This window comes from Bos mutus, chromosome 17 (assembly GCF_027580195.1).
Source record: "Bos mutus isolate GX-2022 chromosome 17, NWIPB_WYAK_1.1, whole genome shotgun sequence".
Lineage (NCBI taxonomy): Eukaryota > Metazoa > Chordata > Mammalia > Artiodactyla > Bovidae > Bos > Bos mutus.
Genome location: NC_091633.1, coordinates 14893092 through 14920746, shown reverse-complemented (window position 1 = coordinate 14920746; position 27655 = coordinate 14893092). Strand labels below are relative to the sequence as shown.

At 49.3% G+C, this 27655-nt stretch overlaps 1 protein-coding gene across 7 annotated transcripts in view; it reads left to right on the top strand.

Annotated features, from left to right (window-relative positions):
* The first annotated feature begins 370 nt into the window (after positions 1 to 370).
* NOS1 (nitric oxide synthase 1) overlaps positions 371 to 27655 on the top strand; it is a 196462-nt gene continuing 169177 nt past the window's right edge. For 3 of the 7 annotated variants that reach the window (XM_070386107.1, XM_005888305.2, XM_070386103.1), the window contains exon 1: positions 371 to 710. The gene's annotated coding sequence lies outside the window, so the exon portion shown is untranslated. Of the gene's footprint in view, positions 711 to 2628; positions 4382 to 23708; positions 24787 to 24837; positions 25108 to 27655 lie in introns of those variants that run through there. The other 4 variants (XM_070386106.1, XM_070386105.1, XM_070386104.1 and 1 more) reach the window with 4 other exon arrangements.

Genomic DNA, 27655 nt, shown 5'->3' with positions numbered 1-27655 from the left:
TCCTGCTGTGTGACCTTGGGGGCAAAGCTTAGCTTCTCTGAGCTTTGAATTTTTTTTTATTTTTTCATCTGCTAAGTGGGGTTAAATAAATACCCACCTTTCAGGGCCCAAGAGAGTTAATGGGGGGTCTGTGTGGGGACCATGCAGGGGCCTGGCATGTAGTAAGTGTTCAATAAAAGATGGTTTGGGGGATCCTTTGTGATTGCAGTGGGTGGCCCTCCTCAGGACCCTGCGGGCCCAGCCTGGCCACTGCAGACCCAGCACACATGCTCGCGGCTGCCCCCAGCCAGCTGGGGGGAAACCTGAGCCACCCTCCTCCTGGGCAGAGGCTGTCACTGCCACTGCTGCCTCTGAAATGAAAGAAAGGTCAGAGCCTAGGGAAGCCGGGCTGGGTGTGTGATGGAGGCAGCCGGCAGGCGAGGAGGGGAGGGGTGGCCAGTGGCTGCCTGACTGCCCCGGTCTCTCCAGGGGAGGCCTGAACCAGCCTGGCCTGGGTGCAGGCCCCCTTGCCCCGGCTTTGACCCCCTGGCCCCGGCAGAGCCGCCTCCCAGCCTGCCCCTGGGGAGGGGCCACCTGGTGTCAATTAAGCCCCAGCCACAAGGCTCACGCCACGCCAGGCGGCTGATTAGTGCCGCTGGCCTCTCCAGATGGGGAGCACAGCCTGAGAGGGGCGCCTGCCACCACGCCAGGAGGAGGCCTCGCCGGAGCCGGTGAGTACCCAGGTTGGGGGGCCCACTCCCAGGCCGGTGGGCCTGGCTAGCCCGACTGGGCCGTGGTAGGGCAGAGGGGCTCACTGCAGTCTCTGCTTTGCTGGGGCATCTCAGGCTTCTAGCATCCCTGACCCCCTTTGCTTTGGCTTGACCTGCAGGGACCAAATGCCAGCCTGGAGGCCTTCTCCCTGGATCGTGCAGCTGCAGGGGCCACCCCCCGCCTGTGGCTGAAGGGGACCTGAGGGGTGAACAAAGAGCCAGTCAGCCCAGAGGGAGGCTTTAGGGTCCCAACTCTTTCCTCGTCACCCTGAAAGAACTGGTTCTTTGTGCCAGCCCGTCTGGGCACCCAAGGCCACGCATGTTCCTCCAGCCCGCCAGCTCATGTCGTGGGGTGGCCCCGTTTGGTTGCCTGGCATGAGACCCCTGCAGGAAGCTGACATGGGGGGCTGCTCCCTCCCCAAGCCAGAGCTCAGGGGGAGTCCTCTGGTTTCAGAGTGCCGCATGGTTCGGTGCACAGCCGGGGGCAAGTAGGGCCCTGGCCTAGGACCCCAGAGGCTTCTGGGGCGTCATCCAGCATGCAGGCTTCTGCAGGGTCCGAGCTACCCCATGGTACCCAGTGGGGAGTCAGTCCCAGTAGTGGCAAAGGAGGGGACAGCTGCCAACCCATGGCACAGACTAGGGGGCTGGTCAGAGAGAGGTCCAGCTCGGTACCTCCCAGCTACACGGTGACTTGTCCTGGGGCCCACACTTTGACCTGTGGGCCCAGTTCCTGGCTGAGAGGTGTGCTATTATCCATGAACCGGGTCCCTGGTGACAGATGGCATTGTCCCTTGGTGGTACCACTGGGTGATCTGCAGCCTCCGCCAGCTTGGGGCGGAGGCAAGGTGTATTTGGAACAGGATGGCGGACCCTGGGGGGATGGAGCTATGCTGGTGCGTGTCCACGTGCTTGCACCACGTGGGGTGACTTTAGGAGCTGAGGAGGATCACCTGTGTGGATCACTGGAGCCCGTTCTGGATGGTGGCTCCAACACGTGGTTGGCTCCGACACGTGGGCTCAGGAGGAAGGACGGGCTGCGGGCAGAGAGCCCTGTGGGCAGCAGGGCACAGCTACACGTCCCCATCTGTGTGTATGTGTGTGGTTGTATTGATGCCAGTGCTGTGCAGACGGGGGCTCCTTGGCAGTGTCCCTGGGTCGTTGCAGTCTGCTCTTGCCAGCTCAGTCCATCGTGGAGGTTAGGGGGCAGTGTTTCCCAAGGGGAGCACCCACGAGCTCCCTGGCAAGCCAGCTAGGTCCCAGTCGTGCGCCCCAGGCCCTGAACTTGCTCTGTGTCCAAGGCACCATTCCCACTGGGCTGGCTGAGGCCAAGACAGGCTGGTGGCTGGAATCCGAAGGCTCGGTCCCTGGAATGTTGTCTGTGGGCCTGGGGTGAGCGGGGGCGATCACAGCTGAAGCTCAGCTGGTTTCTGGGAAGTACTGGATCTAGTTCATTCCTCCATAAATATTTATCACAGGCCTCCTCCAGGCTACAACCTGGGCTCAGAACTGGCATTGTGAGAGTGAACCTGGAATTCATTCACTCACTCACAAGTATTGATTGAGAGACCCCTAAACTTGGTGGTGACATTTCGTGGTAGAGTTCAAATCCATTCCTTTTAATCCATAAAAGGAATTATTCCTTCATTCACCCCACAATATTTATGGAGCAAGTGCTATGCACCACTATGCTGGGCTTGCCACTGCAGTTGCACCAGCGAGTGTGGGAAATGAGAAATCATCCTCTCTTCCAACTTTCCTTGCTGTCTGTACACAGCAAGCCTGGATCTGGAAGAAAGCCAGGTGCTTAAGAAACAGAAGAACCTTGAGGGCCCTTCTCTGGTCCTTTCGCAGCAAGGCATAAGGGCCCCATTTAGCCATGCAGCTGCCACTAGAATGTCCCCAGTGTTTACCTGGAATTAGTAACTTTCATTGGAACCCAGTGGTCATGACAAGAACAGGGTGAGCTTTACACACACACGTGGTTTAACTTCCTTTTCCAAAGGAAATTGTGATCATTTTGATGATTAACTACCAGGTATGCCTGAGGCACTTGCTCAGGTAACTAATAAATACTAGAAGGTGCCACTTATTATTTTCCACAAGTCAGGCATATACAGGATTCATCTTTTTGAAGTTGTGCCCAGGTCAGCTGGCAGCCCTATTACTTCCTCATTTCATAGCTATACAAAAATGAGGCTGTGAGGGGGCTTCATGACCTGCCGCAGGCCTTTCTGGCTCCAGAGCCCAAGCTTTTAACCTCTAGGCTAGAGTCCTTAGGGAGTTTCCGTCTAGATAGGGACATGAGCAGAACATCTACAAACAAAATTTGAGTGGGGCGACAAAAGGGAGGATGTGCCCCATTCAAGCGGGCGGTGGGGCAGCTGGAAAATGCAAAGAGCTCCCGAGTCTTTGCAGCCGCAGAGCACTTTTGTCCAAAAGTAGAGCAGAGCAGAGATGGCCTGGGTGTGAATCTCGGGTGGGGGTCTGGCCCAGTGCAGCCCGGGCTCCCTCTCATCCCCTGCCCTTGGGGAGGAGGCCAAGGTCCCTCAGTGAAACCCTGGGGTGTGTGGGCAGCTGGCAAAGCACTTTGGTGTGAAGTCAAAGCCAGCCAGGGTGGACATGGCAGGTGAGGTCACCTGGCAGGTGAAGGCGAGGTGGCCTGAAATGTTTGGAGAAAGGCAGGCATGGGGGCCGGGGAAAGATGAGGCAGTCATTCATTGATTCATTCATTGATTCACTCACTCAGCAAACACTCACTAAGCTCCTACTCCAGGCAGGGTACTGGTCAAGGCACAAGGATTAGAGGGGTGACGATGGTAAACCACGCTCCTTCCCTCTGCCAAGAACTGATCCTCAACACAGCCTTTGCACTGAGGGCAGAAGGAATGGCTCCTTCCTTCAGTAAGGGATACTGCCACCTGGCCTTGATCTTGGCACTGGGGTTATAATGATTAACAGGTGGAGGGAATGCTTTCTAGAAAGGGAGAGTGAGGGAAGCAGGAGAGGGCAGCCGAAGGGGCTTAACAAGCCTGGAGACGCTCAGCTGACCCCATGGGGGCTCCAGAGTGTGAGTGGCACGGCGGAGTTGATCCCACCTTGAGGCAAGGGGGCGAGCCTTTAGGATCCCCATGTTGGCTAGTCACTGGTGCTGTTAGGGTGAGGGGTGTCATCTTTCCCCAACAAACCGGCTTGGCTACATAAGGCCGTTCTCCGGGAATAAAGATCAGCAGCTGGGGAGTGCGTACATTGCTGGACAAAGGACACTCGGGCAAGGCACCAAATTGGCCTCCTGTGCCGCCCCTGAGAATTTCCTAGTGGGGTGGAGGAGGCAGGCAGTGGACGGGTGAGGGAGGGTGCCCTGGCCCAGTGGAGAAGCACAGAGGGCTGGCGGAGGCCAGAAGGGGGCCCCAGACCCAGTGTGGGAAGTCAGGGAAACGTGGCCTCAAGCAGCCTGGGGCCTGGATTCAAATCCTAGCACTGCCATTTGCCAGGTGACGGCCCCAGGCCAGGTCCTTCCCTCCCGGAGCCTCTGCTTGGTCGGCTCTCCGCTGTGGATGCTACCTGGGGCTCCCTCCTGGAACAGTGGGTAGGACTTGCATGTGATCCGAGTGGCCCCATTCCTGGGACACACGGTAAGTGCTGGGATGCTGCAGATGGTGGAGCTTGTGGATGGACGTGGGGTCAGGTTATAGAGTGCTGTGAGCCTACAGAGTTTAGTTCTTTCCCGCGAGTCCCAGAGAGACCTGGGAGCCCTGGGAGGCGAGCCAGAAACGGCTGCCAGGGTCAGGTCCCGAGTGTCATCGGTACTTTGGGTCCTTCAGGTGGAGGCAAAGAGGGGATGCGTGTGGATGGAGCAGAGTTGTCCCCAGGAGGAAACAGTGCCCTGAAACTGACCGAGAGGGGGAAGGCCCCCATGGTCTCCCCACACCTTGCTCCCAAAACTCAGAGCCCGGGTCTGAGCAGACAGTCTCTTCCCCTAGGCACCACACCCTTGTCCAACCATCCATCCATCCATCCATTCATTTATTCAACAGCTATTTCCAGAACGCTGGCTACGTGTGCCAGGCTCTGAGGATGTGTTTGTAAGACAGAAAGGATCCCTAATCTCATGGAACTCAGTTTGTGGTGGGGAGGGGGGTCATTAAACACCAAGGACAGGGGACAGAAAGAGGGACATGGCCAAGGGGTTGAGAAGATGGAAGCTTTGAGCGGTTTCTGGGCATGGTAGGAGTGGGGGGGCGGGCAGAGGCCTGGGTTCAGGGCGGTGAGGCATGAGCTCAGCATGGGCAGAGGACAGAGGATCTACTCTGCTTTTGACCTTGGGTGGCCTCGGCCTGCAGCGACGTGAAGCCAGGTTTCAGTTCCCAGCCAGAGAGTGGCAGTGAGCGCTAAGTACTAGTCACTAGACCAGTCGCCCATGACAAGGCCCTTGCTCTTCGGCTTTGCAGAAAAGAATTCCCACAAAGATGGAAAGTAGTGGAGCAAGTAAAATGTTTATTAGGAGGAAGAGTACCGTATGTGTAAATAGACACGTTGGTGGACTCAGAGGCGCACCCGCCGTGGTAGCTTGAATCACTTCTTTGGGGCATCTCTTCCTGGTTTCCTTTGGCCACTTGTCTTGCTTTGCCTGATTCCAAGGTCGTATTTGGTTTAAGTCAGAATCCTCCCACGTGTGCACACACACCTCTCAGCCAAGATGGATTCTGGTAAAAAGGCAAGGGTAGGTTGACATCACTTACCGTGAGGTGACGCTCCCACCCTTTTGACCTCCAAGGAGCCTTTCTGGGCAAGCATAGTTGGGAAGGTCACCTTGACCTTGACAATGCGGAATACGTGGTCTCTTATCTGAGCAGGACTCAGCTCCTCCTCCTCTCCATCTTGGAGTGTCTGTCCACAGGGGACGAACTCCAGCTGCCCAGCCTGGGGCCCATCCATCTCCTGCCTCACTTTTCATCCAGAGCTCAGCTGGGAAAGGGAAGTGGCGTGCAGGCCAGGAGGGACTGTCTAACTGAGGATCACGTGAGTGCATGAGAATGTGCGTGCAGGGCTGTGGAGGGTGTGGATGTGTGCAAGAATGTGTTTAAAGGCAAATGTGTGTGATAAAGAGTGTGGAGGGTATGTGTATGAGCGTGTGTGAGTACATGTGGTGAGGAAGCCCCTGTGAGGGTGTGTGGGGGGGCAGTTGTGGTGGGGGGATGCACATGTGTATTGAATGGTGTGTGGGGGCCGTGTGGGGGTGTGTAATGAATGAGCTTGCCTGTGTGTGGTACATACACAGGCACACGTGAGGGTGTGTGAGAACCAGCAAGTGAAAGGGTGTGTGTGTGGGGGTGGGAGTGTATCTGTGTGCATGGGTCTATACTTGCAAGTGTGTGTCTATGTATTTTCATCAAATTCTGGATTCTAAGAGCCAGAAAGAGTCTTGAATCCCCTTCAGTCCAACCCCCGCCTGCCCACCCCAATAAGCCACTCGTGCGTGCACAGCACCCTACAGCTTGCACTTTTCCTATTCATTCATTGTTCCCTGCCCCACCCCCAGCAGCCCTGGGAATATGGCTTCAACCCATTCGACAGATGTGGCAACTGAGGCCCCCAGGCCAAGAGGGAGGTGGGGGCAGTGCCTTCAGGTCCCAGGACTCTGTTTCTGGCCAGATTCCAGCTCTGACTGCTCCTCCCTGTATCTCTTCCAGCTCAAGCACTTACCCACATAACAAGATGCCCATTCAAAGCCCACACACATCCATTACACTATTTCTTTTCTCCTTTGATTCTATTACTTTCTTTTTTTATCCTCGTTCTCCTCTGGTTCCACTTCCCTTCCACTTCATTAGGGATGAATGAGTCTGTAACTTTGACACATTCCTCACCCACACCCACTCCTGCCAAATGTCTTTTTTAAAAAATCACTTTAGAATTAACAGGAAAAATTCTTATAAAAATGTTTAAATCAAAGTGGAGCTCATTATTCAAAAAATTTAGGGGGAAAAAAATGGGTTTGCAAATGCTCACCAGGATTCCCCTGGAACAATGCATTATACAGAGACATTCGCTGCTTACAAGAAAAACAAACTATCTCAAATAAAGACCAAATATTTTGAAAGACTCAGACCCCAAAGCAGAGAAAACAAATTCAGTCTTAAGGAAGCCAGTTGTGCAATTGGCCAGCAAGCCCTATGGATTCAGGAAACAAGCTGCCTTCTGCCCACTGGATCTTCGTATTAGCTAACGCCCCCAAAGGATCTTCCTTAACCTCGGGGCCCCCCGAGTACCCTCAGGAAGATAGAAGTGGTGACTCTCTTACATTCAGAGGAACAGAGGGTCAGTGCTGAGCTCCGGAACCCCAGTGGTGTGGTCTGAGCTTAGCAAGGCCCAGCCTTGGGCATCCCTGCTCTGGGCGGTCAATGCTCTGTCCCCACGAGGTTCCTCTTCTAGCAGGGCTGTGACCTGACCCTCTGGCCTCCCAATTGGGACCTCAGCAGCCAGCAAGACAGCCCCAGGGAGCCTGTGTGAGCTGGATGCAGCCAAGGGCGGGAGCTGGGAGGGAAATCTCTCAGGACAGTTCCAAGTTAGCATTGGGGAGGGGACAGACGGTCGAGGCAATGAAGGTCTCCTTCTCTGTCTCTCCCTCCCTCTCCCTCCCTCACTGGCTCTGTGAGCATCTCTCTGGCTCTGCCTCGTCACTGCTACTCTAGTGATAGTAATGGTAGCCTTTCACGTTGCTGTCACTGCCTTCTTCCTTGTCCCTTCTCTGGCCTTCTTCCCACCTGCTCTGTGAAGTGGGCAAGACTGGGATGATCCTTTGTCCTCCTTCACATACTGAGAGCCAAAGGCTCAGAGAGGTTAGGTAGCTTGTCCAAGGTCACACGGAGCTGGGCCATCCCCTCAAGACTGTGCTTTCCAGTCCAGAATGTTCTTCCCTGTGTCATCATGGAGCCTCCCATGTCTCCTTCCCAGGTGTTTCTCCACTCTGGCTGGCACCTTTACCTCATTTTCTCCTGTATTCTCTTGACCAGGTTGTGAGACGCAAAGACCGTTTTTATACCATTGAGTGTCACTTCCATCAGTCCCATGAGCCAGCAACGATGCTGGTATTAGTCGTGGTTGCTACCCATCGGGTACTGATTGGTGTTTTAGGTGCTGGTTTGAGCCATTGGCACCCCCTATCCTTACCTGCCATGGATGGAAACTGGCAGAGACTAGCTGAAAACGATTAAATCGAACTATTTGGATGCAGTGAAGAGCCTGTCCATGGGGATTGGCAGGATTGGAATTTACTTCTAAGTGAGCAACAGTTTTTGAGCAGTGGGTGTAGCCTGCAAGATGATAGCATATAATAAAAAAAAGAATGAAATGATTTCCGTTGCAGCAACATGGACGGACCTGGAGATCATCATACTAAGAGAAGTCAGTCAGACAGAGAAAGACAAATATCCTTTATCACTTGTATGTGGAATCCAAAGAAACGATACAAGTGAACCTATTTGCCAAACAGAAACAGACTCACAGATATAGGGAACAAATTTTTGGTTACCAACAGGGAGAGGGGTTGGGCAGGGATAAACCAGGGTTTGGGATTAACAGATACACGCCACTGTCTGTAAAATAGTTGACCGTGTTTGGCAGAAACCAAGACAATGCTGTAAAGCAATTATCCTTCAATTAAAAATAAATTTAAAGAAACCAACACAGCATTGTAAAGCAACCATACTCCGATAAAAAATTAATTAAAAAAAAATAGTTAACCAACGAGGATCTACTATATAGCACAGAGACCAATATCTTGTACTAACCTATAATGGGGAAGACACACACTTATATATCTGACCCACTCTGCTGTACACCAGAAACTAACACATCATTGTAAATCAACTATACTTCAATAGAGAATAAAGAAATGGAAAGGGAAAACTTTAAAACGATTCAAAAGATGGCATATAGGTCCATGTCTTTCAAACATGGCACACTTTTCAAGGGCACATTCTCACAGACACTCTCCCTCAATGTTGTTGTAAAATATTTTGATTATGATGCTGCTTAATCGTGCACCCGCAGAACAGCAGGTATGAGTTCTTCATGCTTATATTCCTACAAAACCAAAGCAAATCCACAAATTGAACACCATCCCAATTACAGAGCAAATCAGATGTGAGCTCAAAACGTGTAAGTGATGGCTTGAGTGAAGTTCTGTTTGCAACATAAGTATAATACATGATGCATGGACCAGAAGGCCCTCTGGGGTCCCCCAGGTTCTGCCTGCCAGGCCCTGTGAGGACTTGATTTTCCCTCCCTCTCTCATCACACTGCTTAGACCCCTCTGTCTGTATAACATGGTGTTCCAGCCTTTGGCCTTCTCCAGGCACGGGGAGGATCATTTCTGTATCGTGCCGGTGGCTTCTTCTCATTCCTGTGCAGTAATTAAAGCAGGACAGCTCAGCCCAGCTGCCATCATCACAGAACAGTCACTGGAATCATGTGGCAGCTCCTAGATATGAGACAGTCATCAGCAGATCCAGGAAAGGCTGATGGTCGTGTCCTACACATAAATGATAACACTTCTAAATGTTCAGAGTGTCTTATGAACCCCCGTGGGGACCCCAATACTTTGGCCAATAATTTGTCCAATACTTTGGCCACCTGATGCAAAGAGCCGACTCATTGGAAAAGACCCTGATTCTGGGAAAGATTGAGGGCAGGAGGAGAAGGGGACAACAGAGGATGAGATGGTTGGATGTCATCATTGACTCAATGGACCTGAGTTTGAGCAAACTCCGAGAGACAGTTAGGTCAGGGAAGCCTGGCATGCTGCAGTTCATGGGGTCGCAGAGTTGGACATGACTGACTGACTGAACAACAACAAGGGAACCCCAATTTCAGAAATGTTAGTTCAGGTACATCTAGTATTATGAAGAAATGTGCATTCTAGTTAGGGGGCCCAGTTAGGAGGTTATGGTTAAGATTTGATGCCGGGAGGGCTCCAAAGCTAAAATGGGACAGAAGGTCTGAGTGGTGGGCTGAAGGCAGATTAGGCAGAGTTTGGGCTTAACAGTAATGCCCAGAGAACTGGCATGGGGTTTCTGGAGCCTCCCAGAGCCATGAGGTGCCAGGAGAGAGGAATTAGCAGGAAGCCAGGCAAGGAAAGAGGCTCAGCTTTTCCCAGGCATGCTGGGATTCTGGGCTCGGCTTCCCTTGACTTGTCCCATCCTCAGCTTCTTGGTCGGTTAACTGAGACCTTCTACCGTACTTGGCAGTACAGACAAGCAAGTTGGGATAAGGTGATCATGGTGTGAATTCTAGCTCTATGACTCCCCAGCTATGGGACCTCAGACAAGCCCCTGAACATGTCTGCAGCCGTGTTTCCTTGGCTCTGAAAGGGAAATTGAATTAGAAATCTTCTTACAGTTATTGTCAAGGTCAAACAGAAAGGTCTGGAACCTTGTGAGCTCAGAAGTTGCAGCTTCTGCTGCTGCTGTTCCTGTGATCATACCTCTATGTGACCAGCACATCCCTTCCATCAGCACCCTCTACCCTCCTCTCCATCAGCCTGAGTCCCAGCTCCCCTCAACAGGTGAATCCTCTTCCCCCCAGTTTATCAAACACCTTCACCCCTAGTTGCTCTCCTGTCTCTAAAGAAGCTTTTCAACCTATCTCATGCCACACACCCTTTGGCCCTCTCGCAAAACCCACAGACCCCTTGGCAGAAGAGTGTTTTTCAATGCATAAAAAATAACACACAGGATTGTGAAGGAACCAATTTTGTTGAGTTGTAGTTACTAAAAATGTATTTTTATAAAAAAACAAATAGAGAATACGTGTGTTTCTTTATGCATTAACTAAATGAGTAGCTGTGAGCCTAACACACTGTGAATTTGAAGAAGTGATGAGCATAAATATTTTGGGATATTTGTTAACAGCTAAAAGGTAATATGAAAATACCTACTATTTTCTATCAGTGATAAAGTCACAAGTCTGATAATACCGATGTGGCTTTTCCCCTGTATTTGTAAGGAAAGCAAATGCTAAATTTCAGCTCGAGGTTAATAACATAAAGATGTAATTATTTTTTCCCATACAAGTTCACAGCCCCTCTTAATTGTATCCAGAGACCCTTTGCTCCAAAGCCAGTGGTGTTAACTGCCTGCACCATGCACGTAGCTTTTGCCACTGACTCTTTTAAGCCAAGATTTCTCTCCATTTGAATGTTTAAAATCTCTTATCTAAGAACATTCACATGGTAAAAAATAAACAGGAGACAAAGCCTTTCACTGGGAAGTAGCTCCTTGTCCCACCCCTTCCTACCCTTAGTCAGCTTCCCAGGGGTTCCCGTTCTTACGTCTTCTAGGAGTTTCTTCTGTGGTTATCTCCAAATCTCTCAAACCCATGCATATACTTGATGCTTATTGATTTCTGGACCTTAGACCTTATCTATCAACATGTCCTGCCCTGTCCTCCCAATGGAAGTCTATCACTATATTCAGTCCCACGTTGGTTACCTTGGCAACTTCAAGAAATGCCTTCCACTTTCATTTCTTATTTCATCAGCCACAAGCAGGGTATTTTGACTCCATGACCATTTCAGATGAGCCCTTGATGTTCTATCTTGTTTTCTTTTTCTTCTCCCTCTTTTTCTTGCCTGATCCATGCGGATCACTGATTCATTCTATACACAGGTCCTATCTACCTAATATGGTTATAAGCTTCTGGAAGACAGGGTCCTGATGTGGTTTCTCATGGATCCAGCAGTGCTTGGCACACAGTAGGTGGCAGTGAGTCTGTATCCTGTGCTCTGTGCCTTGGCTATAGTAGGTACCCCTAACCTGGCAACAGGCCCCCAACACCACTATGGTCAGGGTAGGAAATGGAACATGACTACTGAATGAGCAAAAGACATCATTGCCTGTAATTAAGCTCTATAGAAATTCTCTCTTGGACTTGGGGGTCTGAATTTCCCATTAGAGCTTCAAGGAAGCTTCTTCAGGGAGAATATTAATGACTGAGAGATAATGAACCATTACCTCCCCTCCTGCCAGGATCACTGGATTTTCAGCCAGGCATAAAATGATTCTGGGAAAGGAGACGGCAAATTTCAGAAGAAAGAAGACTTTCTCGTATCATTCTGAGTTTGATGACTTGCTTCCCAAGTGCCATTCCTGTTCAAAAAGAGAATCCATTTCCTGTGAGAGGGAAGTTTCTAAAGCCACTCCCTTCACTCAAGCCTCTTTATGACCATCCATGGCTTCTCAGTTTCTTGGGACAAAGTCCAAGCTCAACTCAAGGCCCTGGACTCTTGCCAACTCTCTCATTCCTCCCAGCTTCACTTCACATAGTCCATCCAGACAGGACAGAACTTTTCCCCCAGCTCAGCACATTTCCTCTTGCCCTCGCCTCTGCACCTGTGGCTCCTGCTGCCAGGACAGCCCATCTCCCCACAGAGCATCCCCTGCTGGTCCTTCCTGCCTCAGCATAGACATTGCCTCTGGCAGGAACTCTTGCTGGACTCTCCTAGGTCTTATGTCCTCCCTTAGACTCTCATACACACTCCACCGTATCCCACCCATATCGTGCCAAATTGAAAACACCTGTTTACTTGTTTGTCTGTTTCTCTTGAATGTAAATTCTCTGGAAGTGGGATCCATAGGTTATTCAGTGATAGGTCACAACAATGTCTAGCACAATGCCTGGAAGCTGGAAAGTGTTCAATATATACATTAATGATGGGTGTATAGGTTGATAGATGTACTAATAGGTGTATGCATGAATGGATGGATAGATGGATGAATGGGTAAATAAATGGACAGACAGATGAATGCTTAGATGGGTATTTGAATGGATGGATGGATGGATAGATCGATAGATGAATGTTTGAATGGATATTTGGATGCATGGATGGATGGATAACTGGAAGGATGGTATGGATATACAGGTGGGCGAAAACGTTTGCAGTTAGAAGAATGGAAGGTAGATGACTTTTTAATCCCTGCGGCAGACTACAGTCCATGAGGTCGCAAAAAATCAGACACAACCTAGCGACTAAATAACAACAACAAAAAGGAGAGTATAATAAGAAATATCAACAAGCTTCCTTCATCCTAAAATTCCATTGTTGATGGAGATATCAAAACATGTGCCATAAGATGGTTTAATTGGTCCTATTGAACATAGCCTTAAGGTTAAGTTCATGTCCCAACTTTCTCCAGCTCTCCCCAGTAACCTAGCAGGGATATATCAGTCAAAAATTGCTCTGAACCTTCCTGAAAACTGTACTTTTATGAAGTGCGTCTGGGGCTCTGAATGTTCGGTGTTAACCGTCAGTGGTGTAAGCAGGACTTTCTTTGAGTTGATTGTTCAGCTGCAAACATTTCCTGATGCTGTATTACGCTCCAGCAACTATGGTAGGGGCTAGGGACATGGAAATAAACAATCATTGCCTTCCTGGAGCTTAAAATGTGGGGAAAGTAGCGGATGTGAATGTGCACGCTGTGGATAACAACACAGTAACAACAGCAGTCACTGTTGCTAACATTTATTGAGTTCATGCTCAGAGGAAAATAGATGGAGATGGAGAGAGAAGAGAGGGTGGTCTTGATGGGAGAAAGTACAAGAAGAATAGAATACCCTGTCATGTGAGGCAGGTACTATTTAGCTTCATTGTATAAACATAGAAAGTGAGGCTCAGAGGGATGAGGTGAGTCACTCAATCACAGAGCTGATCAGTGGTAGAATCAGCATTCTCCCTGCCTCCAGGGGCCGACTGATTGGAAAAGACTCTGATGCTGGGAAAGATTGAGGGCAGGAGGAGAAGGGGATGACAGATGATGAGATGGTTGGATGGCATCACCGACTCAATGGACATAAGTTTGAGCAAACTCTAGGACATGGCAAAGGCCAGGGAAGCCTGCAGTCCATGGGGTCGCAAAGAGTCAGATGTGACTGAGCGACTGACAAGCAACAGCCAGGACCCAGGCTTTTAACAACTGCCTGCCTGGGGTTTGTAGCCCACAGCAGAGCACGAGAGAAGGCCCACCAGGGGGCAAGCCAGGCACTGGGGGAGCGCTTGGAGAGGGAAGTGCACTCGTCCTTCCTGGAGGGGACGTGGAGTCTTCGTGGACCTGAGCATCATTGTCCTGTGGGCTCTGGTGCCTCCATGCCTGGTGAGGTCTATGGGGTCAAGCTTCTGAGGCTCTGACCAAGGGCACTTCCTGGCTGCGGTACCTCATTGGGTTTCCCCAAGGCACCACAGTACTAAGGACAGGACTCACCTTGGGATCAGAGTGTCCTGAGCTGAAATCCCTGGCCAGTGCCAGCCAGTCATGGGACAAGCAAGTGGCCAGGTCCAGGGTCTGGCTATCAGATTGAGCTCCCCAAGCCTCTGTTTCCTCATCTGGAAAATGGGAATGATGGTACATACTTTGCCCAATTGTTAGTATAGGGATAATGTATTTCAACTTGGCACCCAGGCTCAGTAAGCAATGGGTCCCTTTGGCCAGCCCTTGGGCACGAACAACCTATTCAGAGCATACTCAGAGATGATCCCTTTGTAGACAGAGAACTGCTTGGAAAATCTGACAACATCCAGAACCTCCCTCTGAAGAAAACTTCACATACACTCTGTACTGCATATGTCATCTCAGGAGGTCCATACACCACCCTGGGCCCAGGGCCAGACCTCCTGGGCTTAGGGCCGAGGAATAAGCCATGCAGGTGCTCACATCAGCATTTTAGTGATCTCAGATTTTGGAAACCCAAGGAACCATAGATGCTATGCTATGCTATGCTAAGTCACTTCCGTCGTGTCCGACTCTGTGTGATCCCATAGACGGTAGCCTACCAGGCTCCCCCGTCCCTGGGATTCTCCAGGCAAGAACACTGGAGTGGGTTGCCATTTCCTTCTCCAATGCATGAAAGTGAAAAGTGAAAGTGAAGTCGCTCAGTCATGTCTGACCTTCTCCGAACCATAGATGACTCGGTTTGAAAAATCTCTCTATGGACAAACAAACAACAACAAAAAATGCTCTAAAGCACCTATGAATTGATTTTTAAGAAAAAAGAAAAAACCACCACCACCACCATTGTTTGGACATTTCCCAAGTTCTGAGCATGGCATGAACCCTCTTACATGCATTCACATTGTTTTGTCCAGACAAAACAATCCCACGTATAATAAGCCCTGGTTTGCAGGTGAAGACACTGAGGCTCAGAGAGGTGAGGTTACTCGATTAGGATCATTCAGTAAGCCGCAGAACTAGGATTTGAACCTGAGTCCCTTTAACCTATGCTTCTGACGTGAGAGGATGTTATTACACACAGCCCACAGATAAATGCAGTAAGGTGGGGTCTTTGTTGGGCTAGAGCTCATGAGGGTGGATCAGCAGCAGAGCAGATACATCAGGACTCCCTGGTAAGATCCTGGAGGTGACTGCAATGCGCTCTGCTCCCTGCCTTGGGGCACACTGGGCGTGTGGCTGCGTGCTGAACCCGTCTCTCCCAAAGTCCCCTGAGATTTCCAGGGCAGGATGCCCCCAGGTGGCGGGATGTGGGCTGCTCGCCTCAGTGGCACAGAACAGCGGGACAGCCCCATTCATGGCAGCACATGGGCATTCTTTCCTTTCGTCGGATGCTCATTCTCATTCCTAGAACTCTGAGACTGTCTAATAATAGGAGCAACAGTGGGAGTCATAGGAAATTGGTCACCTAGAGGCTGTGTTTCCTGGCTGGGGCACAGTAGCGGGTTCTGCTCCACCATGACTCTGATAGGCAGGGAAGTACCAGGCTGCTGCTGGCTCAGTGGCGATGTCTCCCCATGCATAGGGCCACAGGAGCCGCTCATGTAGGTGACTTCAGTCCCCGGGCCCCTCCTGGGGGCTTGGCCACTATCCACAGGGTGTTTGTCCAACCGACCAGCTCATGCCAACTAGAGCCCTCGACAGCCTTTGTCTCCCTCTGTCATCTCCACCCACAGAATGTGGGAGATGTCACCAAAGCAGAAAGGAGGGAAGAAGCAGCCTGGAAAGGTTCCAAGTCCACCCCTTGCTCAGGCCCAGAGTGCTGGGGGACACCGGGCGTATGTGATTGACATCGCTGGGCGCCCGCTTCTGAAATGCGAGGGGACTGTGGCAATCCACTTTGCAGCTGGACTGCAGGGCATTCACCACTCTGGATATGAGATGTGTTCATTTGCGAGGGCCATCGTAACAAATTCCCACACGCTGGGTGGCTTTGGTGATAGAAGTGTATCACCTCACAGTCCTGGAGACTGCAAGTCCAAGACCAAGGTTGGGGGACACCTTCTGAGGGGTGCAGATGAGAACACGTCATGTGCCTCGCTTAGCTCGGGCTGCATCAGGGTTCCCCAACCTGTCAGTGACATGGCCCGGTCTGCATACCATCTTCCCTCTGTGCCTTCACGTGGAGTTCTTCTTATAGAACAGTAGTCATACTGAATTCCCACTCCCCTCCAGTAGGATCTCATCTAACTATTTAATACATCTGCAATGACTTGTTTCCAAATAAAGTCACATTCTGTGGTGCTGGGGGTTAGGATATCAGTATATGAATTGGAAGTGGCAGGGTTAGGGGAGCCTAATTCAACCTTAATGAGAGGGGACTTCATAGCAACTCAGGACCATGTTAGGATGGCTTGGAATCTGTGATCCCTTTGATAATTGAGTGGCCCAGAAGTAAAGAATCCACCTGCCAACGCAGGAGACTCGGGTTCATCCCTGGGTTGGGAAGATCCCCTGGAGAAGGAAATGGCAGCCCACTCCAGTATTCTTGCCTGGAGAATCCCATGGGCACAGGAGCCTGGTGCGCTACCGTCCATAGGGTCACAAACAGTCAGATACAACAGAGACAACTCTCCACACAAGCTCACAAGAACAAGTGTCTGTAGGCTGGGCTCCAGCCTCTCGTGACAATTTCTGGGTGACTGACCGAGGTTGACCCCAAAGGGATGTCATGAAGTTTGACCAGGACTTTGCAGTGTGGTTTTCTTGCATGAGGAAGAAGACGAGATGGAACCACGCCCAACTACAGTCAGGTCAGGTGGTGTTCCCGGGTGGCAGGTGGCATCCCCATGGCCAGTCTTAAAGGGACACACTGGAAAGCTACAAGGGCAGAACCCCCTGGAGCTTTGAGAGAGCCGTGCCTGGGCTGGAGTCTTCCATGGGGCCCATCCTCTCTCTGAACCCATGGTCACTGTCAGCTCTATCCCAGTGCCTGGCATGGTGGTGGGGGTGGGGAATGGATAATTAACGTGGGACAGGAAAGACTAAAGAGAAGTAAAGACAGACAGACAAGGGACACTTCCCCAGGGGCTTCACCTGCCAAAAATAGCCAGTAGCACCACCACCCCCAATTCAGTGCCAAGGAACGAAGAGGCTTTTGGCTCAGAGCCAAAGGGGGCTCTGGGCAGTGGTCCATTAACTGGCCAGTCTCCTCCCATCCCAACTGCTGACCCCAGAAGTGTGCATACCTTGGGGGTGCCCCCCAGGTGGGAGGGCATGCATCCCACGCCCCAGCCCAAGCCCTGATCTCAGCAGGACCCACAGGGGTTGGACTAGGCCTCCCTCACCTGCTTCTGGACCAGGAGCAGTTGTACATGAGAAATCAAATCATTCCAAGGTCCCAGCCACAGTGCTACGGGAGCCTGCTGTCCAGCGGTGGTACTAAATTCTTTAGGAAACAGCAAGTCTCTCGGTGCTGTTTTCCCAAAAGTATTTGCTCACTTTGTGTCTCTGTGTCACATTCTGGTAATTCTTGCAATATTTCATTCTGTTCCGATTATCTGTTTGTTACGATGGTCTGTGATCAGTGATTTTTGTCACTGTGGTTCACTGAAGGCCCCTGGCCTTGGAGGAATTTGCTGTGTGACCTTGAGCAACGTGCTTAAGCTCTCTGAACCTTGGTTTCCCCAGTCATAAAGTACAGATAATTCCCCACCGCCCAGGAATAACAACAGCTTCTAATCATTTGGCTATGTGAGAATTCAGTGAGAAAGTGCTTATAATGAATGGTGCCCAACAGAGTAAAGACCCAACACAGAGTAGCTGCAATTATTGCATTTATCAATTGTTAATTCTCTAATGACCCAGCACCTTGTTGTTCTTCAGTCGCTTAGTCACATCCGACTCTTTGTGACTCCATGGGCTACAGCACACCAGCCTTCCCTCTCTTCACTATTTCCTGGAATTTGCTCAAACTCAGGTCCATTAAGTCAGTGATGCCCTCCAACCATCTCATCCTCCGTCACCCCCTTCTCCTCCTGCCTTCAGTCTTTCCCAGCATCAGTTCAGTTCAATAGCTCAGTCATGTCTGACTCTTTGTGGCCCCATGAACTGCAGCATGCCACGCCTCCCTGTCCATCACCAACTCCCGGAGTCCACCCAAATCCATGTCCATTGAGTCGGTGATGCCATCCAACCATCTTATCCTCTGTTGTCCCCTTCTCCTCCTGCCCTCAATCTTTCCCAGCATCAAGGTCTTTTCCAGTGAGTCAGATCTTTGCATCAGGTGGCCAAAGTTTTGGAGTTTCAGCTTCAGCATCAGTCCTTCCAATGAATATTCAGGACTGATCTCCTTTAGGATGGACTGGTTAGATCTCCTTGCAGTCCAAGGGACTCTCAAGAGCCTTCTCGAATACCACAGTTCAAAAGCATCAATTCTTCTGTGCTCAGCTTTCTTTATAGTCCAACTCTCACATCCATACATGACTACTGGAAAAACCATAGCTTTGACTAGATGGACCTTTGTTGACAAAGTAATGTCTTTGCTTTTTAATATGCTGTGTAGGTTGGTCATAACTTTCCTTCCAAGGAGTAAGCATCTTTTAATTTCACGGCTACAATCACCATCTGCAGTGATTTTGGAGCCCCCAAAAATAAAGTCAGCCACTGTTTCCACTGTTTCCCCATATATTTGCCATGAAGTGATGGGGCCAGATGCCATGATCTTAGTTTTCTGAATGTTGAGCGTTAAGCCAACTTTTTCACTCTCCTCTTTCATTTTCATCAAGAGGCTCTTTAGTTCTTCTTCACTTTCTGCCATAAGGGTGGTGTCATCTGCATATCTGAGGTTATTTATATTTCTCCCAGCAATCTTGATTCCAGCTTGTGCTTCCTCCAGCCCAGTGTTTCTCATGATGTACTCTACATACAAGTTAAATAAGCAGGGTGACAATATACAGCCTTGACATACTCCTTTTCCTGTTTGGAGCCAGTCTGTTGCTCCATATCCAGTTTTAACTGTTGCTTCCTGACCTGCATACAGGTTTCTCAAGAGGCAGGTCAGGTGGTCTGGTATTCCCATCTCCTTCAGAATTTTCCACAGTTTATTGTGATCCACACAGTCAAAGGCTTTGGCATAGTCAATAAAGCAGAAATAGATGTTTTTCTGGAACTCTCTTGCTTTTTCGATGATTCAGCTGCTGTTGGTGCTGCTAAGTCGCTTCAGTCATGTCGGACTCTGTGCGACCCCATAGACAGCAGCCCACCAGGCTCCCCTGTCCCTGAGATTCTCCAGGCAAGAACAGTGGAGTGGGTTGCCATTTCCTTCTCCAGTGCATGAAAGTGAAAAGTGAAAGTGAAGTCACTCAGTCATGTCCGACTCTTTGCAACCCCATGGACTGCAGCCTACCAGGCTCCTCTGTCCATGGGATTTCCAGGCAAGAGTACTGGAGTGGGTTGCCATTGCCTTCTCTGTAATGATTCAGTGGATGTTGGCAATTTGATCTCTGGTTCCTCTGCCTTTGCTAAAACCAGCTTGGACATCTGGAAGTTCACGGGTCTTTTTCAGTGAGTCTGTTCTTTGCATCAGTCCTTCCAATGAATATTCAGGGTTGATTTCCTTTAGGATGGACTGGTTTGATCTCCTTGCCATCCAAGGGACCCTTGAGAGTCTTTTCCAGCACTACAATTCAAAAGCATCAATTCTTCAGCGTTCAAGCCTTCTTTATGGTCCAACTCTTACATCTGACCCAGCACTTACCTCATGCCAAGTTCTGGGGGCTGAGTGAGCAAGACACTGTCCGTATCCTCCAGGGTGTCACAAACAAGTTGGGGAGGCAGACGTATGCATAAGAGAAGGCAGCCGTGCCTGGTGTCTCTTGCAGGCATGGGCCAGGGCCAGGGCCAGGGCCAGGGGATTTGGGGGAAGAGGAAGAAGCTGTGGTATAGATGGGCAGTGAGAACAGTCCTTGGGATCCCCAGTCGCAGCTGCCAGCCCCAGAACACAGAGCAGAGTAACCTGATCAGGGCTAGAAATCTCTCCTTGGTATGAAGAGACCAAGGGAGGGTGTGTGTGTGGGTGTGTGTGGCAGGGGAGGTTGCCTAAACAGCCCAGATCACAAGGCTCGAGGTTTGTGACAGCCACAGAGTCACGGGATCCATGCAGGAGGCGCCACCTGAGATGGGAATGGCATCTCTGGCCTCGCCTGGCCCTGGCCATCGGGGAAAGGGCAGGAGTGAAAATAGCCCAGGACCGTCAGGAGCTGCAGGCTAGGGAGGACTTCAGGAGGGCACCTGCCCTGCCTCCGACCTTGTCACCTCTAGAGAAACCCCAGCCCAGACACATTGCTTAAATAGTAAAAAAACTGAAAACAGCTTGAATAACAGGTGGGAGGAAAGTATGTTGAGTGTAATGCAGTCTCTTTGAGAATACAGCCATGTATTTTATTATTTTTAAAATTTTTATCAGAGTCTAGTTGCTTTACAATGTTGTGCTCGTTTCTCCTCTGCAGCAAAGTGAATCAGCCGTCTGTATACACATATCCCCTCTTTTTTGGATCTCCCTCCCATTTAGGTCACCACAGAGCACAGAGCAGAGTTCCCTCTGCTGGATAGTAGGTTCTCATTTGTTATCTATTGTTTTTAATGGTTATTTATTCATATTACTTATTTTGGCTGTGCTGGGTCTTCGTTGCAGCACGAAGCCTTCTCTAGTTGCAGGGCGTGGGCTCTCTAGTTGTGGCACTCGGGCTTAGTTGCCCCTCAGCATGTGGGATCTTAGTTCGCCGACCAGGAATCAAACCTGCGTTGGATTCTTTACCACTGGACCACCAGGGAAGTCCCTAGTTATCCGTTCCACACATAGTATCAATAGTGTGTGTGTGGTCAGTCCCAATGTCCCAGTTCATCCCGTCCGCCCTTTTCCCCTCAGCATCCATACGTTTGTTCTCTATGATGAATACAGCCAGGTTAAAGAACTAGTCTAGAAAAGAAAAGCGTTCACATGACAAGACCTCAAACACATCCGCAGAGTGGGAAAAATGTATGGACTAAGGTACAAAAGGTGATAATATCCCCATATATTTAAATATGTGTGCATATAAAAAATTACGCTATATATTTACTTTATCGATATACATACTTGTTTCCATCAGTATAAAGCAAATTTGGAAAGACACGGGAAACTCACAGCATAGAATTCCTCTGGGAACAAGAATGTTCAGGATATGTGATACCTAGAGTGGGTCACTTTCTTAGAAAGATACTGTTGCTTTAATAATTTATTCATTTGTTTGGGGCTCTGCTGGGTCTTTGTTGCTGCATGGAGTTTTCTCCAGTGGCAGTCCGTGGGCTTCTCGTTGCGGTGCCTTCTCTTGCTGCTGAGCGTGGCCTCTGGGGCGTGGTCTTCCAGTGGCTTCCTAGTTGTGGCTCCCAGGCCCTAGAGCACAGGCTCAGTGTTTGTGGCACCCTGGCTTATCTGTTCCGTGGTGTATGAGATCTTCCCAAACCAGGGATGAAACCCATGTCTCCTGCGTTGGCAAGCAGCTTCTTTACCACTGAGCCACCAGGGAAGCCCCAAGAGTGGGTCATCTTTCTAACACTACCCACCTCTACAGGGCAAAATATTTTCTGTAATAGCAAGCATTATTTTCAGGGCTTGTTCTTGGGTTTTTAAACCAAAAATGTTTAAAGAAATACATTTCAATGTATTCAAATTCAATAAAATAGGTCATGAATAAACTAAACATTTGTGTTTGACAAAAAAAACCCAGAAATTTTACATCTAACAATTTGTACTCCATTTCACTGTTTTACATTTTAAACGCAAATTAATTTCAAACACTGCTGCACGCAGTGGCAAAGAATAGCAAAACTGCCTATAATCACTGTTTAGTTTGAATCTATGGTTTAAACATAGGAATATATATTCTCTCAGAAGCTGGAGACACAAATTAAGCCCAAAGTGGCTTTGAACAATTCCGAGCTGTTGGGAATGTCTGAACTTTCAAAACAATTATGTGTAGCTGAGTTTGCCTGTGTCAGGGGCCAGTGTATAATTGAGGGGTTCACTGATTTAGCTTCCATAGGATACTATGATCATTAAAGCATGAGTAACAAAAATGGGCTAATTTGAAGCTTATTATTAAACCTTAACAGCAATGCAGCAATGGTTTAGAACCTAAAACACTTTCTTGTGGAGGAGTATTTGATCACCGACTAGAATCAGTGAATACATAGTTCATGGTGATAATAAAAAGCAGACCAAGTTAGCTTTACTGTAAACTTTTCTACAGACAGCTCAGTTCATTATTTTATGCTTACAGGGTGGTCCACCCCCTCAGCCCAACACTTGGTATCCCATTGCTAGGGAAGGCTGGTAGGGACCAGGGTCAGGGCTGGGGGTGTCAAAGGAGACTTCAACTCTACCCATAATATTCTGATTTTTCGAGCATGGACTCTGAAGTCAGATTGCTGGGTTTGAATCCTGACCCCAAGATTGTATGACCCTGGGCAAATTACTTTATCTCTCTGGTCTTGTTTTCCTCATCTGGAACAGGGAGCCAGTAATACCTATTTCACAGAGGAGCAGTGAGAATGTCATAAAATTCATAGAATTACCATCTGGCCTATGGCACATGCTCAGTAAATGTTAGCCATGTTTCTAGAGGACAATGTGTTCATACAGTAATAATGTAAGTTTTAAAGTATATGCCTAAATATATTCTTATCATACGACCCAGCAATCATACTCTTGATACTTACTCAAATGAGTTGAAATCTTAGGTCCAAACAAAAGCCTACAGACAGATTTTATAGCAGCTATATTCATCATTGCCAAAATTTGGAAGCAACTAAAATGTCTTTCAATAGGTGAGTAAACAAACTGAGGTACATCCAATGGAATATCAGCACTAAGGAGCAATGAGCTCTCAGGCCATGGAAAGATCAGGAGGAAACTGAAATGCATGTACTAGGTGATAGAAGCCAATTTGAAAAGGCTGATTACAATTATATGACATTCAGGAAAAGATTTAAAATTCAGAGACAGTAAACAGATCAGTGGCTTCCAGAGATTAGGGAGGAGGGTGGGATGATTAGGTGGAGCACCGAGGGTGTTTAGGGCTGTGGAACTACTCTGTGATACTGTAATGATGGATTCATGTCATTATGTTGCTCTTCAGTCTCAGTCCTGTCTGACTCTCTGCAGCCCAGCAGATTTCCCTGTCCTTCACTATCACCCTGAGTTTGCTCAAACTCATGTCCACTGAGTCGGTGATGCCATCCAACCATCTCATCCTCTGTCACCCCCTTCTCCTGCCCTCTATCTTTCCCAGCATCAGGGTCTTTTCCAATGAGTTGGTTTTTTGCGTCAGGCGACGTCAGCTTCAGCATCCGTTCTTCTGGTGAGTATTCAGGGTTGATTTCCTTTAGGAATGACTGGTTTGATCTCCTTGCTGTCCAAGGAACTCTTAAGAGTCTTCTCTAGCATCCCAATTCAAAAGCATCAATTCTTCAGTGCTCAGCCTTCTTTATGGTCCAACTCTTACATTCTCGTTATACATTTGTCCAAAGCCATTGAATGTCAAACCATGGACTCTGGGTGGTAATGACGTGTCCGTGCTGGCTCATCAGTTTGACAAATATCCCACTCTGAAGAGGGAGGTCAGTGGTGGAAGAGGCTGTGTGTTGGGGGAGGAGGGGTTGGCAGGAGGCATATGGGAACGCTGTACTTCCCATTCAGAGTAAATGTAAAATAAAACCTTAAAGCGTGTGTCTAGAAGAAAGGCCAGAATGCCAAAATGTTAATTAAGATTAATGCTGGGTGGTCAGATTATGCAGGGTAGTTATTGTATTTTATTCTTTGTATTTTTAAAAATTTATGACCTGCCCCACCTTGAGACTGGAAGGCTGGGAGAGGGTCTCTCTGAGGCCTCAGTGGCTGAAATAGCGTCAGCCCTCAGTGCACCCTTCTGCTTTGGGTCTGAAGCTTCCAGCCGTGCTCAGGACAGCTCTGACCTGGCCTATGGAACTCTTCAGTGTGACCCAGGAGGCAGCTTTTCTCTTTGAGTAGACTTTCTTTGGGGTTGGACAACACAGGGAGAAGACCACCTGCTGAGAGGCTAGAGGGGTCTCAGGGCACATTGGCAGAGGGACGGGGAGAAGCCTCGAGGTTGGGAAGTCTCAGGATGGAGAAATAGGGATGGAGACCGGGCAGGAGCCTGCCTGGAGTGCTGACCTGGGTGCCTATCCATCTGCCTTTCCCTGCCTTTGTCCATCCATCCATCCATGCATTCATCCACCCATCTACTTACCTTTCTATCTGCCTGACTGCCAGTTCCTCCTCTCAAGCATCCACTTCATTCATTCATTTATTCCACAAGTATTTATTGAGTACTTACTATGTGCCTAGTACTATGCTAGGCCTGGGACATTGGAACAGACACAGTCCCCGCCCTCCCAAGGCTGACATTCTAGTAGGGGACACAGCAATAACAAGTAAACAAACAGCCAAATATATAATCGCTAGCTGGGCCAAGACTCTGGGGAAGATAACCAGGCTGCTGCCTGTCTGTCCATCTGGCTGGCCGTCCATCTGCCAGTACTCCAGCCTGTCCTTATGCTTCTCCTTCAGTCCTGCTAACAGCCTGGGCCAGAGGTCCTGCTTCAGCAGAAACTTCTTTCCAGAACTTTCCTTCACCCTTGCCTCAACTGGTACAACCTGTTAAAGGGTAGAGATTTCTAGTATCTTTCTGTGGATACCCCATGCAGGACCTGGAATCCTGTTCTGACAGCAGACGAGACGGTGGGTTCCGCCTGGGGTGAGTGAACTGTCTCGGCCCCCCTACACCCCCCACCCCAGCTGCAGCCCCAAAGCCTCCCACGCAGCCACAACATCACAGGCACAGCTGGGCCTGGGAGACAGGGCCCCGGGGACGCACCTGGGCTGATTCTCACAGCCCAGAACCCTGGGGGCAGGGCTCGCAGAGGCCCTGGGTCAGACTTGGTCAGCATCAGGCTGCCAGGAGCCTGTGGACAGCCAGGCCAGAGGTGTCCTCAGGACCTGCCGGCTCTGAAGAGAGGAGGAGACAGAAGCGGAGGCGGAGAGGAGGAGACTCGAAGGGTCCTAGCGTCCTCAACAGGTACAAAGCCCAGGCAGGGAGGAGCCCAGCCAGTCAGCCTGGTATGGGAGGCCTTCTGCCAAGACTCCACACGGCCCCCAGGGAGGTCCTGCCTGGGTACCAGCCACCCTTACAATCCCGGGCAGCGTCCGGATTTGGTGAAGGAAATGGCCCATTGTGGCTGGAGGGGCCAGGGCAGGCTTGAATGGGCAGGAAAGAATGAGAAAGGCGTTCCTAGCAGTGGCCACAGCAGGAACAGGGCGTTTGACAAGGATCCAGAGCACCCTCATTTCCTGAGGCTCCTGGTATATGGAGAAAGGAGGAAATTTCAAAGCAGAGTTTAAAAATTCTCCACTATATGTTTAATGATTGCAGTGAACCAATACAACTATATTTAACAACCACCAAACACACTGGCCAGAAGAAAATGACAGGATTTTTTAAAAATATGAATTTATAGTGTTCTATGAGCAGAAGTTAAAAGTTATTTGATGAATGTCATCTACTTGAGATCCTATGGCTGTGTCTTGGTGACTGTATGAATGAGCACTCTTGGAGACCACGTTAGGTGACTGAGTTTGGGGCTTTTACTCGCTGAAGAATAAAACCTGTGGTGGGTCATTAGGGAGACATGTGGGATTCTGATGGGGTGCCCAGGAGATGTGGTTGGATGAGGCAGGGCACTGTGGGAGGATGGAGGAAGCATCTCACTGAGCCTGGGGCAACTAGGGGAACTTCCTGGAGGAGGTGGCTCTAACCTGGGACCTGAACGATGATTAAGCATGAACCCGGTGAGGAAGGGTGGAAAGGAGGTACCAGGAGGAAAGAACAGCAGAAACTGATCAGATGAGGCTAGAGCCCTTGGTATGAGAACTGAGGATGGAGAGGTGGGCAGGCAGGTACAGACAAGGAAGCCCTCTCTAGCATATTCAGAAATTGGAACTTTAATTCCTACAGTCAGTTCAGCCAAACTTTATTTGTGAATATTGTCAATGTGGTTTTTAAAACTTGCATATATCTATGTTCCTTGTAGACAAACGGAAAAGTATGGGAAAGCAAAATGATCAGGACTGTTTGTCATTAGGAGTGTGAAACTACACAGGTGTTGGGATGGGGTGGCTCTTTCCCTCCCTCCAAAATAATAGCATTAAAAATCATGGCTGCCGTTAATTGAGAGCATCAGAACTAAATATATAGCAGATAATGTATATATGACTATTTAGTATTTAATATAGTATATGTTATTATATATATTTATATATATATATTTAAGTTGTCTATTGCTGCATAAAGTCACTGCAAACTTAGTGGCTTATAAGAACACACAGATGTGATCTCTGTTTCTGTGGGTCAGTAATCCCAGCATAGCTTAGCTGGGTCCTCTGCTTCAGTGTCTCCTGAGCCTGAAATCAGGCTGTTAGCCTGGGTTTGGGTCTCATCCGAAGGTTCACCTGGGGAAGGACAGGTTTCCAGGCTCCTGTGTTTGTTGAAAATAGTGAGTTTCTTGAGGGTTGGTGGACTGCGTGCCTGTGGGATTCTCCAGCATGGCTATTGACTTCATCAAAGTGTGTAAGCTGAAAAGGCAATAGAATCTGCTCTCCGGTTGGAAGTCACACTCTTCTTCTTTTTTTTTTTTTAAATTTAAATATAGTTGTTTTACCATGTTGTGTTAGTTTCTACTGTAAAGCAAGGTGAATCAGCTATGCGTACACATATGTCCCCTATTTTTTGAGTTTCTTTCCCATTTAGGTCACCATGGTGCACTGACTGGGCTTTCCTGCTAGCTCAGCTGGTAAAGAATCTGCCTGCAATGCAGGAGACCCCAGTTTGATTCCTGGGTCAGGAAGATCCCCTGGAGTAAGGAATAGGCTACCCACTCCAGTATTCATGGGCTTCCGTGGTGGCTCAGATGGTAAAGAATCTGCCCGCAATGCAGGAGAGCCCAGATTGATCCCTGGGTTGGGAAGATCCCCTGGAGGAGGGCATGGCAACCTTCTCCAGTATTCTTGCCTGGAGAATTCCATGGACAGAGGAGCCTAGTAGGGTACAGTCCATGGGGTTGCAAAGAGTTGGACATGACTGAGCGACTAAGCACAGCCCAGCACAGCGCAGAGCACTGAGTAAGGTTCCCTGAGCTGTACAGTAGGCTCTCATTAGTTACCTGGGAGTCACACTCCTGCGTAAACAAATCGCTGGACTGACATCTCATCACCTTTTCTGTATTCTGTTAGTTGAAAGCACATCACAGGTCCTGCCCACCACTCAAGGGTCATGGGTTACACAAGGGGGTGGACGCCTGGTGGGAACCATCAAAGGCCATCCTAGAGTCTGTCCACCATAGGTTCCCATGATGGTTTCGAGAGGTCTCTCTCCATACCCCCACTTTATAAAAGAGGAAACTGAGGCTCTGCGAAGTAGGAGAGAAAGCTGCCAGGCTGACTTCCCATGTACATCTAAATCTTATTCTTTATCAGCAGGCTCTGAAATTGTGTTTAATGTCCGACAGTCCAGTGCCTACAATACACAAAGGACAGCACTAGGCACTAGGATACAGAAATAATTAGACCAA